This window comes from Rhamphochromis longiceps, linkage group LG13, assembly GCF_057381845.1.
Source record: "Rhamphochromis longiceps isolate RC_006_pf linkage group LG13, R_longiceps_female_GT1.1, whole genome shotgun sequence".
Taxonomy (NCBI): domain Eukaryota; kingdom Metazoa; phylum Chordata; class Actinopteri; order Cichliformes; family Cichlidae; genus Rhamphochromis; species Rhamphochromis longiceps.
In genome coordinates, this window is record NC_140569.1 from 25,628,304 (window position 1) to 25,646,868 (window position 18,565).

The 18,565-nt window shown below is 39.6% G+C and overlaps 1 protein-coding gene across 1 annotated transcript in view; it reads left to right on the forward strand.

Moving 5' to 3' along the window:
• The first annotated feature begins 14,580 nt into the window (after positions 1–14,580).
• The window catches only part of cdh23 (cadherin-related 23), a 197,629-nt gene continuing 193,644 nt past the window's right edge, over positions 14,581–18,565 (forward strand). The window contains exon 1 of the mRNA XM_085428695.1: positions 14,581–15,048. The gene's annotated coding sequence lies outside the window, so the exon portion shown is untranslated. The remainder of the gene's footprint in view (positions 15,049–18,565) is intronic.

The following is an 18,565-nucleotide window of genomic DNA, read 5'->3' on the forward strand; positions in this document are numbered from 1 at the left end:
AAGCAGAAAATTGGTGGAATTTTAAAGTGGCTTTTCAATTCTTTCTTAAAATGAGTGCAAGATAAAATACTTCGATTAAACTCTGAGATGTACTTTCTTGTTGAGTAAAGCAAATCTATTGATTTATCTTGGGTTTGTACTGAGTACACAGCCTCCTATTTGGAGATGGTTCTGTAGTTCAACCACCTGTAGAGATACAGAATCATCCCCAAATAGGAGGATTGTATGGGACACAGAAGAGGCCTGAGGGGTGAAGCGAAGAGTGAGTATCTTCTAATTATGGTAAGCCAGATGAATAGTTTAAGGATATTTTATGTGTTAGAAGCAGGAAAAATGGGCAAACATAAGGATTTGAGCAACTTTAACAAGGGCCAAATTGTGATGGCTAGACAACTGGGTCTGAGTATTTCCAAAACCTTGTGGGGTGTTCCCACTAGACTGACCCGTGTGGTCAACAGACAACAGACAAGCTACTGTAGCTCATTAGTGCTGGTTCTGATAGAAAGGTGTCAGAATACACAGTCCATCATAGTTTGTTGCATATGGGGCTTCATAGCCACAGACCAGACCAGTTGTACACCACCAACAGCGTCAACAATGGGCACGTGAGCATCAGAACTGGACCACTGAGCAGCGGAAGAAGGTGGCCTGGTCTGATGAACCACGTTTGATGAAACCTTGGCTCCTGCCATCCATGTGACTGTTACTGTGACACGTACCACCAACCTAAGCATTGTTGCGCAGCGTGTACACCCTTTCATAGAAATTCTAATCCATGATGGCTGTGGCCTCTTTCAGCAGGATAATGCGCACTGCCATGAAGTAAAAATGCTCAGGATGGATTGAGGAGCACATAAGTGAGTCTGAGGTGTTGACTCGGTCTCCAAATTTCCCAGATCTCAATTCAGTCGAGCATCTCTGGGATGTGCTGGGGAAACAAGTCTGATAGGTCACTACACCTCACAGCTTACAGGACTTCAGGGATCTGTTGCTAACATCTTGGAGCCAGATATCACAGCACAGTTTCAGCGGTCTAATGAAGTCCATGCCTTGATGAGTCTGGCAGCAGACGATGGACCAACACAACCTTAGGCAGGTGGTCACAATTTAATAGCTAATCAGGGTATAACGTATACCCATATATAATGTATATTTATACATCGGTTTGTTATTGTAAACATACCACTTACAACAACAATCTGTTTTACATGTTACTTTTTAAAAACAGTGAATGTAAAATACTGGAAATTATTTATGTATAGTTCATTAGCTATTTGGTATTTACTGGATGCTTCTGACTGGCTATTTCAACTAACTTGGCTACTAGATTACATACAAATTACATACACTTTTAATCTTGTGCATCAGCATTATATAGTTTTATGGATAAAATTCATTTTTTTATTTACAGCAGATCTTTGTATATATATTAGGGGATAATGGCTTATATAGCTGGCTCTTGATTACTTTGATCTTTTAAAGCTCCCTCAAAGGGCAGATTCGTTTCTGTCTAATCCTTTTCTGTCTAAGCACAGCTTTTGAAATAGCCACCTCTTTATCTTATCCCTTTGAAGTCCCTACACAGCAGACCCCATGCACACAGATGTTTTCACTTAATTCACTTGATTAGCTCTCTTCTCAGGAGTGTTTGAACGAAATGGTTTGATTGTGTCTCCTAGAAGTTACATGTACTTCATTACTAAAATGTTTCCAATTCAATTTTGGTCACTAATGACATGTATAATCACTGGTTTATGCCCAAAAACTGAATTTATAAATAAAGCTGATCTGCGTCTGCCACTGTTGCATTAGCTTTTATTGAGTATGATCAGTATTCAAAGCATATGCTGTAAGATGCTGTAAGATACAAAGATCTCACTAAATTAGATACTAGTCAGGAATTTATAAGCTGTAATCTCCTCTCTTCCGCCTGCTGTTACAGACGTAGATACTAGACTTCCTCATGGACTTCTGTCAAGGGCTGAGGTTTAGCCCTAGAATGTCTAAGACTTCTATAAAATGCTAAGCACAGTTAAGACTCTAAATTTAAATAAACAGTATTAGATGTTTTTTTTAAAAAATGTTACCTCATCCATACATGTGACGCATGCCATGTTGCATACTGTTAAGAACGTTTCTGTTCCAAAGCGCGAGGGTGTGGAGGTTTGTCTGCGTCTGTCGCTCTATGAACTGTGGAGGCAGAGTCATTCACCTACCATTTAAAGGGTTAGTGGTTTGCTCCCTGGCTCACACTGAAGTGTGGGTGTAAGTTTCACTGTTGTAAAAAGACATTTAATATATGGCTTATTGTAAAAAGTGCTATATTTGGGGCCAAACCTCAAAGTCTCTGTTGTAAGTTGTAACTGTATCAATTCTGATATCAGCTATTAGTTCCATTAGTTGTATTGGTTACATTTTATAACCTCCTCTTTAGCTTTATGGTTTTCCAGAAGTATCTATATTTAGATAAAATGGGGATGTAATAAGTTATTAGCTAAGAGCAGACTCAACAGATGTTGTGTACCACACAGCAAGCCATAGTAATAGTCAGGTAATTTTATTAAAGATACTCGGACACCCCACGGAGCTAAAGCTTAGCAGAAATCTGTCTGCTGCAGCTGCTTACATGGATACACCTGTCACTCAAGGGAGTCACATCCCAAAGAGGGAGGCTTTTAAAAGCAAACAATGACTTAAAAAGGTCTAATCAGTCAGAAAGTTTGTGTAGGATTATTAAAATATATTCTCAAGTGTCAGGATCAGGTAGTCTGGATGGGTTTTTTTCCCCCCCATTTCCTCTCCAGGAGGGTTTTCCTTCGGATGAAGTAACCTTCGGGGCCTTCCTGTTCTCTGCACCTGCAAGATTTATTCAGGAGATCTGTACTATCTACCATGGTGGCTCTGTTCTTCATCTCCTTTGTACTCCCTTCTGCTTCTCGTCTCCTGTTTAGAATCCCTGACCCACAACCTGCTCACCCACTACAAGAACCCTCCTGTTTACTCAATACCCCCTGGACTGGCATCTGCCCACAAACTCTCCACTGCACTCGTTATCCTAGCTCCAGAACCCAGCCTGCCCGGAGACTTAGTCCCTCACTTCCTTTACTCTTTCAACAACAAGCAAGGATTTCTAATTCAGTCACTACAGACACCATACCCATTTATTTCTATGTTTGCCAGGCGTAACATTGTTTTTACCTGTCCACAGACCCTCCCTGACCCCCGACGTGGTAACGGCCCTCTGCCCGCTCACTTCACTTTTGCACCTTGTAAATAAAAACACCTGAACACCAACATTACTGTCTGTATCTGCTTACTGGGTCCAGTAAAGGTGAGATTGTTACATTAAAGTGCTTTTCCAGTTTTTAATTCTAAAAATATGAAACACTCACAAGCAACAACTCAGGGTGGATCAGTACAGATACTCCCATAGGACACTGAGACACACAATACAAAATTAAAAATTAAAAAGTTAATATTATAGTAATATGATGTTAATAACAATACCTTGCCTCACACCCAAATTAGGCAGAATCAGCTGTCGTGCTTTCAAAGTTTTTTTTCCTGTTTAATCGAGAATTTAAACAGTTAACTGAACAACGTGAATCTTAATCGCGTCTTAATATTGCAAATCTTAATATTGCAAATCTTTGGTAAAGGTCAGCACTGGCACTATCATCTTCAGTCTGTGACTCTGTGTTTCCCCAGATTTCCTCACACATGGTAATTTCGATTGCATAACAAAGCCATACACTCCAGTCCTATACAATCCTATTACAATGGTAAAAGAAAAAAGAAAAAAAAAGAATACATACTGACAGAGATAAAAGAACAAAATTAAAATATGACCAGCACTGTGTTTGGAAAAATGTCCAATTAAAGTTATTACCAAAGAACGTTTCTAATTCAAACTCGCCAGTGACAGTGAAACTCCATTAGGTGTGGGATCCCTGCACAACTGTAATTAAGTAACGGAGAAGGAGAAGTGGGTTGAGTATCAAACACAGACAGCTATCCAGCGTGTGCTTCTTCTGAGCAAATTATGCTCTCTCTTTTCATGCCATTCTGCTCTCTGTAATTTAATTTTAATACGATTCTAAGAAACAAGCCAAGGTCTACCATGCTCCTTGTTATTCATGAGAACTCAGCCTACCATCTGTTATCGCAACTAAGTCTGTCAAAAAAAACCAACCTAAATGTATTACACTGTCGGCTGCGATGTGTCGGGCGCTTCTGTTTTTTGGATGCACAACAAAAGTAGAATCATGTTACTGCCCTTTATGCTTTTTTTTAAAAAGCGATTCATCCCCTGTAGGCGCTTTAAAACCTCATCAGTTACAGATGTTTCCAAAACTGAACTCCTTTACAGTCTGCATCACATTACAAGTGCAATCAACTGTAAAAGGCGGTAAGTACATTGGCAATTACATCCCTCCAATATAGACTGGCCCCTAGGATTTTGAACATTTAGTGAGTGCTCAGGCTTTCCTTTTGCTAAATCCCTGTGCAATATGTAAATGCATATTTTGGCATGGCTAGAGGTCTAAGTTTTAGGTTAATGATATTTTATTAATTTTTTGTGGAAATAATTCATTCTGTTTAAGAGTGAATTATTTTTAGGCAAACTGGTTACTCTCCACTGACTGAGGGAACGAACAACGGTGATGCCAAGTTTAACAGCAAAACATTGCAAAGTAATCAGATGGGAAATTATATGAAGTTTAACTATATTACTTGTTTGATTCTACTGTTTACACTGCATGATGTTCTGTTGTGCTCTCAGTTGCTGAAAGTGTCTTTAGAACATCACGATTTTTTTTTCTTATCTTTATCTGACTGGCTAGCCCGGAGCAATTCCCCTTCAGCCTTCTCTCTAAAAACATGTTATAACTCACAGAGGCGACATCCATTCTTTGTCGTTGATCCTTTGTATCATATCTTTCCATCACAGATACTGCAATGGCATCCTAAGGTAAGCTTTCATCCTGTATGTAGCTGACAAGAGCAGCTGTGCTTCTAATGTGCATCAGCCTCTCTGTGGAGTAGACAGAAAACACACCTTTGGCAAAGAAGAATGATGGGACAGTAGCGGCAATACTGAACCCAGAGCTGCTTGGCATGGCCTTGCTGTAAGTCCTTCCAAAGGTGTTAGGTAACCCCTACTAACAGGGCTGCGCATTAACCTGCAGCCCAGCAATTGTCTAGGTGTTCATGACTGCCAAGGGAAGCTGCCTTGGAAATACCAGCGTATGATAGACTGAGCTGTCTGCACCCTCCTGCCCATTTTGGCACCAGCTTCTTCCAGATGACAGCTGGGAAGTAATTAGCAAACTACCACATTCTTCAAAATACAGAAGGACCTCTCTCTGTCGACATATAAAGGCGCAACCGCTCGATGTCAGGATACAAGTGCTTCCCCCTGAACTATGTGAAAAACGATCAACTGTTTCTGCAGGTTCAGCCTAAATCTTTTCATTTTGAGCTGAATGCTAATAATTTAAAGGCCGATGTAGCTCTAATAAAAATGAGTGTAACATGAGTAAATGAATCTATCCCCACTGTCAAAACACCAAAATACAGCATGGATACCTCCAAGTAATAGTTTCATAAAGTGGTAATCGAGGTGTGATCTAGCTTCTAAAACTAAATAAGAACAATGCAAGTGTGGCCCAATAAAGCATTATACATATTAAAGTAAGCAACACATTTGTTTAATTTTACAAGAATAGTAATCGCCCACCTTGTCTAATGCGCATATTAGCATAGCATGGAAACACAGTTGCTATTAATCACGTTAATTAAAGCTTTGTGGCTAAACTCTGTTAATGTCATTAGTAACACCTGTGTTTAAAACTACTCTTTTGCTGTATGTTTTTACTTTATGGACATACTCATAGTTTATGGAGCACCTCTTCAACCTGAGCCTGAGGTTAGGAAGAGTCCCACAGCTCTGGAAAACCTCCTGTGTTGTACCAGTGCCAAAGACTTCACGCCCCAAGGACCTCAACAGCTACAGGCCGGTGGCTCTGACATCCCACCTGATGAAGACCCTGGAGCGGTTGGTCCTGGCTCAGCTTCGGCGCCTAATAAGCTCATCACTGGACCCACTTCAGTTTGCCTACCAGCCTGGCATTGGAGCGGATGATGCCGTCATTCACCTCCTACATCGTTCCCTCGCTCACCTGGAGACCGCTGGAAGCACTGTGAGAATCATGTTCTTTGATTTCTCCAGTGCCTTCAACACCATTCTTCCCTCGGTTCTAAAGGACAAGCTGGTGAACTCTGGAGTGGACCATCACCTCACTACCTGGATCCTGGACTACCTCACCGACCGACCACAGTATGTGAGGACTCAGGGCTGTGTGTCGGACAGGGTCGTCTGCAGTACGGGGGCCCCACAGGGAACGGTTCTGGCTCCGTTCCTCTTCACCATCTACACTGCAGACTTCTCCCACAATTCCACCCAGTGCTTCCTGCAGAAGTTCTCTGATGACTCTGCAATAGTCGGCCTCATCACTGATGGGGACGACAAGGAGTACAGAGGTCTGACCCAAGACTTTGTGGACTGGTGCCAGCTGAACTACCTCCAGATCAACGCCAGTAAAACCAAGGAACTGGTAGACTTCCGCAGGCACAAGCATTCTCCACTGCAACCACTGAACATCCAAGGTATGGACATTGAGGCTGTGGACAGCTACAGGTACCTTGGTGTTCATCTGAACAATAGACTGGACTGGACTCATAATTCAGACGCCCTCTACAGGAAAGGGCAGAGCAGGCTGTACCTGCTGCGGAGACTCAGGTCGTTTGGGGTGGAGGGCCCACTCCTGAAGAAATTCTATGACTCTGTTGTGGCTTCTGCTATCTTTTATGGCGTGGTCTGCTGGGGCGGCAGCATCTCTGCTGGGGACAGGAAGAGACTGAACAGGGTGATCCGAAGGGCCAGCTCTGTTCTAGGATGCCCTCTGGACCCAGTGGAGGTGGTGAGTGACAGGAGAACGGCGGCTAAGCTGTCATCCCTGATGGACAACATCTCCCACCCCATGCAGCAGACTGTGACAGCACTGAGCAGCTCCTTCAGTGGGAGACTGCGGCACCCACGGTGTGGGACGGAGAGATTTCGCAGGTCTTTCCTCCCCACTGCTGTCAGACTCCATAATAAAGACTTTAACTGATCAAGCACACACATCCATACATATGCAATAATACTAAGTGCAATAATCCTTTCTGTCATCGTTGTATTTTTACTCAGTTGTATATAGTATTTGTATTTGTATTCTATTTTTATCTTATTGTATATTTATTTTATTTTATTCTACTGTATATAGTATTTTATTTTATTCTATTCTGTACAGTTGTGTACTGTATTTATTCTTATTGTATTCTAATTTTTGCCTCATAACTTTTGCACTGTCCACTTCCTGCTGTGACAAAACAAATTTCCCACGTGTGGGACTAATAAAGGTTATCTTATCTTATCTTATCTTATCTTATTTTAATGTCTTGTTTTACTCTAGGTATATGCTACAACTTGTTCATTCAGAGAATGCTACACACAGTTTAAACTGCACTCTAAGCCTCTTGTATTGTTTACAATGGTGTCATTCCGGTTATACCTTAGAAGTGTGCGTTTCCACTAACATGGCTAACTTGGAATGTAACACAAACTAACAGCCATCATCAATTTTATTTGTTCAACTGTGATAGTCTTGGTATGACAAATAAAAATGGCTGCCATAGAAAGGACATGCTGCTAATACTTGAAATGCCTTCAGGTTACAACAGTTCCTGTTTCTGAAAATGTGTTAAAGGTAAGCGTGTTATCATTCTGGCAAGGATTTGTTTTTGTAAGAATATTGGATTTTTATTTCTTCCTTGGCTCATACTTGACGCAGTGACTCGGGTTTTCTTGGCCTGTGTTAACCACGTTAGCAATATTGATCATAAAATAAAAGTGTAACTGGAAAGCATTAGCATGTGTTTTCATTAGCATCAGTGTCTTGATAAGTGTTATCTTGGTCAGATATTTGTTAGACAAGAACGTGATGGGAAAGCTTAAAAAGGCATATTACAAATGTTGAGACTGCCTGTTCAATAATAATAACAATAACAATAATAATAATAATAATGATGATGATGATAATGATAAAAAATAATAATTTTGATTTTTGTGGCAGTCAAATTGAAACAGCAGAACATTTACTTTAAGTGTAGTTTTGCAAAATGGTCACTAGAGAGCAGCAAAATATCACTGAATCCTAGTTAGAAAATAGTTGAAACTGTATGTTTCTGTTTTTAGGCTCCATGCCTGTATCACTTGTATTTTAAAAGAAAAACAAATATCCTCAGAACAGCAGCATATTTACCTGAACACAAACAAGCAAACTCTAAATCACTCCCAGACTGGTTTTCATGTGTGTTTCCTTTTGGTAGGACACAAATAAGAAAGTTTTATTTATTTGATATCTATCCTGAGGCATTTGATCCTCAATAATCTAAAGTTCAAAATAAAACACCTGCACACACAACCGGAGGCACTGTTATGATAGTCTTGTCATGTCGGCACAGTGCAGTATTGTAGATGCTATTGTCCAAAAATACTATTGATAGAAATTCAGAAATAGGTACAGAGGGTGTAATAAAACACAGGCAAACATAAATTAAAATAAAGCATATATGGCAAAGACTTTTCAATTCTAAAGAGATTAAAAGGGGAAATTTGGTAGGACCACCTTTGTTTTTAAACACAGCCTGAACTCTCTCAAGTAGTCTTCAGGAATAGTCCTCCAGGCTTCCTGAAGGACACACAAAGCTCTTCTTTGGATGTTGGCTGCCTTTTGTTCTGTTCTCTGTCCAGATGATCCCACACTGCTTCAGTAATGTCGATGTCCCGCCACTGAGGAGGCCAATTCATGACTGAGGGAGTTCCATTGTTTGTTTACTGTCCAGGTAGGCTTTCACTGCACTGGCCGTGTGTCTCTGCTGACTTCTCCAGTCCACTCCATAAGAGTGATGCCACTGATTTTCAGTCTAGTTTTTGTGTATTTTGGCATACCTGAGCCTTTTGTCTCTGTTTCCATTTGTTAGGAATGGCTATATGATGGTCACTCTTCCACTGAGAGTGGAATCAACATTTCATTTGATCTGAGGTCACATTACAAGTCTTTGATGTAGACAGTTTCTTTCACCTGCCACTTCTTATTTTGTCTTCCACCCATCAAGTTTCCTCAGATTTTTTTAAAAAATCTACACTGCAATCCATGTCAAAATATGCCAAGTTTTCTGGCTAATAGTTCTCTGGGAATCTGGGAATTTTATGGCTGTCGAATTTTCTATTCAGCTAAAGAAATGGGAAAAAAAATAAAATAAAAACAGAAATTCCAGAGAGGCCGATAGTAACAAAGTGCCTAAAGATACAATTTAAAATTGGTTCTTTGCTGTGTTCATCCATTGCATTAGGTACCCTTTTTGTGCTTGAATGACTCAGGCAGTGTTAAGTGTCTTAATAAATACACTTGACCTGAAAATGGTGAGGTAAAAAAAACTTCACAAAGCCTGGAGAACTATTGCTGAAGACCACTTTAAAAATGTATTAGAAAATCTGGCTCCTTGGAAGCAAAATATAAAAAAAATGAGGGGTAGTTCAAAAGTTTAATACAGTCCTATATTTGCACAGGTACAGTGTGATCTATAGCCCTTGTGTAGTCACATGTTGCAGTGAATTCTGCAGTCTCTTGATGGAGGCAAGTGTTCTATATATCACCGGCCTGGTAATAAAGGGGTTATTCTTGCCCTTGGCTAATATACGCTAATATATGCCATATTCATATGGCATATATTAGCAGAACCAAGTTTCAGCTTCTTTTTGGCAGGCACCTGCTAGTGTTACTGATTTCAGAAAAGCTGAAACACATCACATATTTCTCACAGTTTCAGTTGCAGCTCTTCCAAGAAAGTTAAAGAAAATGATCAAAGACATCTATTTACGTTACATAGCAAAATCCATTCAAAGTGTTGTACAGACAAACTAATTAAAAATGTGAGAGTAAGTTAGTATAATGTAATAAAACTGTGAGAGAAGGAGATTGCATTAAAATTTTCATTTAAAAACAAATCTTTGATATTACAGTTATAATTCGTGGAATTATAATTTTAGGGTAAAAAAAACCCCCTCTATAATACTAAAGAGAGAAACCCAATAATTTTCTCATGTAGGTGTCACAGGTTGCCTTATTTCGACAATTCTTATAATATGTAATACGTGTAATTCCTATAATGTACACTAGGTGGTGGTATCGCACTGACTATTCGCCTCTTATCAATGAGCTCTGTGATTAACTGATATCAAATTTAATCTGTGCGATATATCAGCTCATGAGCTTATGTAGAAGCTCATAAACAGATCTGTGTAATCGCACCAAATTCATTCTGCTTTGGTGAAGCGCGCAGATGATTTTCAAAATATCTGTTTAATACGGTGGCCCCTAGAGACAAAGCACGTACAAACTCCAAAACACTTACAAAATAAAAAACACATGCAAAAGACAAAACACGTACAAAATATAAAAAACATGCAAAATACAAAACACGTACAAAATACAAAACACATGCAAACTCCAAAACACGTACAAAATCCAAAACACATGCAAAATACAAAACACGTGCAAAATACAAAACACGTGCAAACTCCAAAACACTTACAAAATACAAAACACATGCAAAATACAAAACACGTACAAAATACAAAACACGTGCAAAATACAAAACACGTACAAAATACAAAACGCGTGCAAAATCCAAAACACGTACAAAATACAAAACACGTGCAAACTACAAAACACATGCAAAATACAAAACACATGCAAAATACAAAACACGTGCAAAATACAAAACACATGCAAAATACAAAACACGTACAAAATACAAAACACGTGCAAAATACAAAACACGTGCAAAATCCAAAACACGTGCAAACCCCAAAACACGCGCAAACTCCAAAACACATGCAAAATCCAAAACACAACGGAAGTGCTCCAGGACGCTAGGGGCAGTGTTGAGCTTTTGTTACCTAGTAACTACACAAGCCAGGAAGTACCAATGACCGGATTTGGGGTCTGCAGCCTTAAAGGCCGCATTTTAAGGCCGATTATGTCACAGCGACACGACAAAGACTGTCCCAATTCAAAGGCTGCTCGAAATGCGGCCCTCAAATGTGTCCTTAATTTCCCTGAATTTTAAGGATGGGTCTGTGTAGCCTTCATGGCCCAACATATCCCAGACTTCATAGCGCGGCGGTGGTTTGGATAATTTTGCCGGAAAAAAACGGCGGAAGCGGAGCGGACGAAGAGTAAACTTCCAGAAGTAAGTACTGAATATTATGTCACTTATTTATGCGCAAATGTTTTTATAATGAAGAACATTAAAACATTACTGTTGGCAACATGTCGGGAAAGTTATGTGACATTAGCGACGTTTGTACTAACTTGGTTTTAAAGCCTTCACTTCAAAATATTCGCCGTTCAATAGCTGACTTTAATCTTACAGAGAATGTGATGATTTTATGCGTAATTAAAGTCAGTCATGTCAGTCAGCTGACGGTTCACTCCTTAAGCTGAAAGAAAGATGCTTTAATCACAGGAGTCACACATGTGTCCACTGTACCATCTGGGAACTCTTCTTGTTTAGCACTCGTAATGACACAAACACTAAATCCTCCTTCTCTGGTGCTGTTTTGTAGCAGTGTGTACACCTGAGACTGTCACCTGTCTGTCTGTCCTGCACTCTCTCTCTGTTTCTTTCTCTCTGATTGTGGAATAAAAGTATGAACATGTGTTTATAAGTCACACTTGTGTTTGAATCCTGCAGCTTATCACACATTTGATTTCTATGTGTGACACCTGCAAGTGTCCAGAGTGAGGACAGACTGAGGGACCCACTGCATTACATCATCTGTGAGGCTTTGCACCCCTGATGATCCACCAGGACAATCTCAGCAGTATGTGAGGAAGAGGAGGAGGAAGAGCCAGCAGCAGCTGACAGATGGAGAGAATAGACAGACTGTTCCCTGTTTGTGAAGGACTGCTAGAAAAGTTTAAAATAACTAATTGTCTGTCCTGAATCAGTCTTATTAGGTAATGTTCAAATAATTTTATCATTCCAGTGTTTCCAGTGTGGGAGAAAGTACTCAGGGCCTTCAAGTTACGCACTATGAAAGGCAGCAACAAGTTTAATGTTCAGAAACCTAAAGTCTGTATCAGCAGCAGAATGGAACTAAAAATAAATGTTTGTTTCAGTTCTATGAAGCTTTGAGTATTTTGGATCAGTAGCACTGCTGTGTTTGTTGCATCATATTGCTGTAATTGTTTATATGCTTTATATATTCTGAGGTAAGTTGATCTATAGTGTTACATCATATTCTATAAGGATGTTATGTGTTTGTATACTTTCTGCCCAGTTTGACCCATTTAGCAGACGTCAGCCTGTTTAAAGCTCTGATATCTATTCTGTATGACTTAAAGCAGTTATGACATGGTCTGATTTTCTCACCCAATAAAGGAATATTTAATACATCAGTCTACTCTTCATTTTATCAGAAACATATATATACTATTATATATTGTACATATATTTATTAGTTTCAGATGTAGCCATTCTTGTATTTTGCTTGTTTACATTATTGTATTTTGCACAACTCTGTTGCTTGTGAAGCTCGCACACAAGAATTTCACTCACATGTGCTGTACCAATGTACCTGCACATGTGATGTGACAATAAAAGTGATTTGATTTGAAACAGCTCACAGCTTGTACATTTTCTTTTTACACATGTATGTAAGCATTTGAGCCAAATTTAGTAATGCCAACATACTGAAGGAACAACATTTGTCTCTTATATATGATACACCTATGCACTGTCAATATACATTTTGAACCAGCTGCAGATGTCAGAGTAACAACTGACTGACCCCCACATAAAGTGCGTTACAGTAGTCCACAGGGGAAGAAATAAAAGCATGGATCACGGTTTCAAAGTGCTGCCTAGAAAGAAACGATTTCACTCTTGCCAGTCGCCTTAAATGATAAAAATGGACTGGTCCAACTTAAAACCAAGGGCAGTAACAACAGGTTTAAAATAAACCTCCAGGGGTTCCAAATGAAAAGAAGAGGACTCACAGGGGCCACTGGGTCCAAACACCAACAAATCTGTTTTCTTTTCATTCAAATTTAAAAAGTTTAGAGCCAACCAAGCTTTAATGTCATCTAGGCATGTCAAGAGAGGTTTTATTCAGATGCCATCCTTCGGCTTCAGTGGCAAATAAATTTGGCAGTCATTCCTATATACTTGTCTTTGAGTGAAGATTTAAGGTGGTAAGACATGTAAATAACTGCAACTTGAATCTGTACTGAAGCTCAGTATTTGACAAAGAGTTCATGTTCACTGCTGTAATACCTAATAATGACTAATATAATAACCATAATATTGGCCATATTATATTTACATTACCAAAGTGATATGACTTTAGTCTCATGAACAACATTAGCTAATTGTTATTTACTAGCTAATCTTAAATGACTGTTCAGTACAGAAATGAAGCCCAAAAATCATGTTTTACTGTCCTGTGGTCTCAGCCTCAGATACTTATCAAATCACACAAAGCTCTTGTAGAAACAAACAAACAAATGAAAAAAAATATGTTCTCCTTCATTTCTGTCAAAAAAAATTGTATGACACGTTTCCAGCTGTTAGTATCATAGTTGCTAGGCAACCTGGGAAGCGCAACGGAGACTAGAGCCCATGTGTTTGCAACAAACTTGCCGTTTATTTTACAAATCGAGCTCAACACTGCCCCTAGCGTCCTGGAGCACTTCCGTTGTGATTTGGAGTTTGCATGTGTTTTGAATTTTGTACGTGTTTTGGATTTTGTACGTGTTTTGGATTTTGCATGTGTTTTGAATTTTGTACGTGTTTTGGATTTTGCACGTGTTTTGGATTTTGCACGTGTTTTGGATTTTGCATGTGTTTTGGATTTTGTATGTGTTTTGGAGTTTGCATGTGTTTTGAATTTTGTACGTGTTTTGGATTTTGCATGTGTTTTGGAGTTTGCACGTGTTTTGAATTTTGTACGTGTTTTGGATTTTGCACGTGTTTTGGATTTTGTACGTGTTTTGGATTTTGCATGTGTTTTGGATTTTGTACGTGTTTTGGATTTTGTATGTGTTTTGAATTTTGTACGTGTTTTGAATTTTGTACGTGTTTTGGAGTTTGCACGTGTTTTGGAGTTTGCACTGTTTTGGATTTTGCACGTGTTTTGGATTTTGCACGTGTTTTGTATTTTGTACGTGTTTTGGATTTTGTATGTGTTTTGGAGCTTGTACGTGTCTTGGATTTTGTACGTGTTTTGGATTTTGTATGTGTTTTGGAGTTTGCATGTGTTTTGGATTTTGTATGTGTTGAGGAGTTTGTGCGTGCTATTTGGAATTTGTAAGTGTTTTGGAGTTTATACATGCTTTGTCTCTAGGGGCCACCGTAGTTTTACATTTTTCCATTGACCTAAACGCAGCAGCCGGGCCATTCCTGTATGCTTGCTTTTGCAAAAGAAGCTGCAGTCAGTCAATGCCCCAATAAAAGCATAATATGCAAATCATGTGGTGACATATGGGAAAGGATTTGTGCTCGAGGGCTTATGCGAAAAGCAGGTGAAAAAATGTGAAAGAAAAAATATTTAAAAGTTATGGTGCCTGTTGGAGTGCTACCCTGGCTATGGAGCAGTGGGTATAACGCTGGATATTATGGGAGCTTCGGAGAAGAGATGATTTATGCTGCGCTTGGTGGGTTTGCAGTGGCAATTTTGAACACTGAGATTTGAAATTTGCAATCACCGGGGCGTTGGTGGTGATAGAGTAAAGCTAACGGGAGAGACACGGAGAGAGAGAGGGAGAGGGGAGAAAGGAGAGAGGGAGAGGGGAGCAGATACTTGGTAACGCATCACAGCAGGACAGGCAATCGAGTCTAAAGGCGCCCAGCCAGCGACGGACACGGACGAGGAAGGTAGGACAATATGATAATGACATGATCACACAGTTATGAGTTTGTGGACACAAAGCAGAAATGGAGTGATGACTGCAACAGGGGAGAGCTTTCCACATAATCAATAATGTTTTGCGTGATCTGCTCTAGCACTTCACTCACCATGTGCCGCAATTTGCGACTTTTTTATGCTCACATATGTCTCTGACTTCGGCATTTGGTGAGGCAGTGCGTTTTCAATTTCCGCACAAAGAAGAGTTTTGGAACTACTTGCCTGGTGATGCAATTAATGTTTTAATGTGGTCAAATTTTACAGAAATGTTGGACATTAACCAGCACCTGCACTTCATTCAAGTTGGGTCGTTTTCTGGAATGCCTCCGTCCAACTGTTGCTGCTGTATCTTCTTGTTACGTTATTTTGTCAGAGTAACTAAAGAGTCCGTACATGTGAGGTAGGGTGCATTCTTGCGCAGAGGTGTCAGGTGTACGGTGTTATCTCAGGTAGCCCTGGCGACTCTAGAGGTGCCTGCTGGGAAGCGCCCCGGTGCCCACTTACTTATTCATGTGTCACCTGAACACCGCTGCGACGCAACGCTTACTTAGAACTTTTATATATATAAATGCGTGTGTGTGGATTTGCTTCATAAATAGGTGATGCTGCAGCTTTGCATAGTAGCGCCTGTGTACTTGAGGTTGTTATGAAGCTGAATGACATCTTTATATGCTTGCCTCTAGCAAAGTGAAATATGTGACTATGAGGAAAGAGTAGCCCAATCAAGTTCTTTTCAAACTGTAAACCTGATAAAGTGGACAGAAATCCACTTTATATGTGTTTTCATGTATTTATTTATGTGAGCAAGCTTCTTACCAAAGCAGTAATGAATCACTTGCGATCAAGGCTAATATAGTAATATCTTTTTGCCTTAAACAGTATAATTCAGATTAAACATTGTAACCAGCAGCTGCAATTTTAATCGGGATTAATTAATTAAACAGTCACCAAGATTTTTGTGCCTCTGAGAACTGAAAGAGTGTCACTACTTTTATTGTAATCCACTGCAAGATCATTTTGGCCTTGGTAATCCCATATTCTGGCTTAATACTGTAAGTGCAAATATAATTGTTATGCTATTGTGACTTTGGTTATAATGTTAAAATATACCATAAAAACTATATTTGCTTGTTTCATAAGCCTTTAAAACGATTGTTAGAACGTGACCTTCTGTTCAAAGAATCTCATGTTTTATATTCTGCGTGTGATAAACTGAAGAGAAACTATTTCAGTGTTTCATGCATTATGTGGGGAAAGCACGCATTTGACAGTTGCCCTTTCTGAGTCACTGTCATTCTTTAAGTTCAAAAATAGGAGAAAAAAATAGTGAAACGGAGAGTCCATATCTGACAGACGCCTTGACTGACAGCCTCAAATGAAACCCAATATGAGGGATAGAGGAATGAATTGCAGATATGGTGACTGTACTGGACTGTTGTATGAGGTCTCAGGCAGGAAGCAGAGCAGAGGATAAAGACAAGAAAAAGCTGTAGTACTGTAAAGTTTAAGAAAGGTAAACTTGCGTAAGAGGAAAAAGTGGGAAGATAATGAAGAGTGTGGAAAAGTGATAGATATTAAAATGAGGCAAGTCATTTTGTTCTGTGGTGTTGGCATAATTGCTGCAGCTCAGCTAATCTGTGGAAATTGTGAGTGGAACCATTGGGAAAGGGCTGCTGTTAATTATCAGGTGTAAAAGCATCTGAACAGGCTGTGTACCTGCTCTTGAGTGACAAAGAAGTGATGGCTGAGTTGGTACTAGTTATTGGTATGTTTGTTTATTTTGAATTAATAGATTTCTAGAAGTCAGAATTGAGTTTAACAGATTTTTTTAAATTGTCATCTATGTACAGTGCACATGTATATTAAACACAGCGCTCTCCATATGACAGCTTTCAGCACAAAGCTCACAGATGAAAGGTTTCCGGCCTTTTGACTTTCAGTTTTAATAACTACACCACATTCCCTATGATTATAGCCATTGCATGTTTCCCACTTTTCCAATTTCTGCACCAGCCTCTCTCCTGGTCCAACTACGTGTGGTCATTAAATCAGCCAAGGCAGTCGGGTAGAACTGAAGAAAACAGGCTGGAGAAGAGGAGAGGGAAGAGGAGACGATTTAGCTCAGCCAGTTGTTTTACAGGTGCTGCCATCCGTACGGATGTGAACACAGTGAAGGAGATGGCTAAAAGAGTTGGTTGTAAACCCAACAATCCACAATAATCCTGTTCTGGTCTATTGCTACTAATCCTTGTATTGATTCTTTATTGTGTAAGTGTGAAACCATTATGAAGGAATTTAGAAATTGAAATTTCCCTACGGAGAAGACTGAAGCTTTTTATTCATTGTAGTGAAAACACTGGGGATTCATATCTAAGCCAGTAGCATTTACCATATTGAAATGCGTTCTCCCCTGGAAATAAACCATGCCATGTAAAACAAACAAAACAGCAATTTAATGGCAGCTCTGTGACAAATCCTTGTTGTTGGTATTTATGCCTGGAATACTGCCCTGAAGTCGGAGTGGAACAGAATGAAAGATGATGGAGGGGGAGGAGAGACAGGGAGGGCGAGGAAAGATGGGAGGCAGGACTCGTTGAGGTGAATGGTTGGGATGCAAAGGTCATCTGTGTCGGAGAGGAGCTGCTAAATGTTGTGTTTTAATCTTTCAAACAGAATAGACAGTCAAGTGCAGGCAGAGTAGCATGACTGTATCCTAACAGAGACAGAGACAAAAGGAGATGAATGAGTCTCTACAGGCTATCGGCTGCCCTGTGACACAGCTGTCTGTGTTTATGTTGTCTGATATACACTCGGGCCTCTGCTGGGACAGCGTTACCAAGCTCATCGCGGCGCATGAAGGCCAAGTGGAGAAAGAGCCTGGTGACAATACAGGCGTTTTATGACTGACATGAAAATTTGGGAAGGAAGCAATCAGTTCAGATTATGAGGGAGTTAAATTTGTTTAGCGTCACAGAATCTGAGCGTGAAAGAAAGAAAAATCACAGGTTAGCCCTGAATTGAGGGAAATTTAGTGTATATTGAAATATTTCTCTGATTATGGTATAAAAAGAAGGGAAAGAATTTAAAAGAGCTGTTTTAGGGTATCTACTGTATGGCTGACAGGAGTGGAGATAAAAAACATTGTGATCGAGTAAAATGAAAGTGGAGTTGAGAACAACAAGGACGTGACAGTATATGGATCTTGGCTTTTTAGCAGTAGATGGATGAGAGGAAAAAGTCACCTAGTATATCATTATGTTCACACCACATACTTATACCACATAAAAGCCTAAAATAAGAGCATTAAGATTGCGTTGTCACTGTGCACTTAGGAAAAAGGAGATGACAGGAGGAGATACAGCTGTCTGACTCTGCCGTGGTGTTTTAAATGAAAGTCTTATGAGACAACGAGCTGTAATGTTTATCTTTTTTCCCCACACAAAAGCCCATTATGATACTTTTTTTTGTGCATCATTTTGTGTTTGT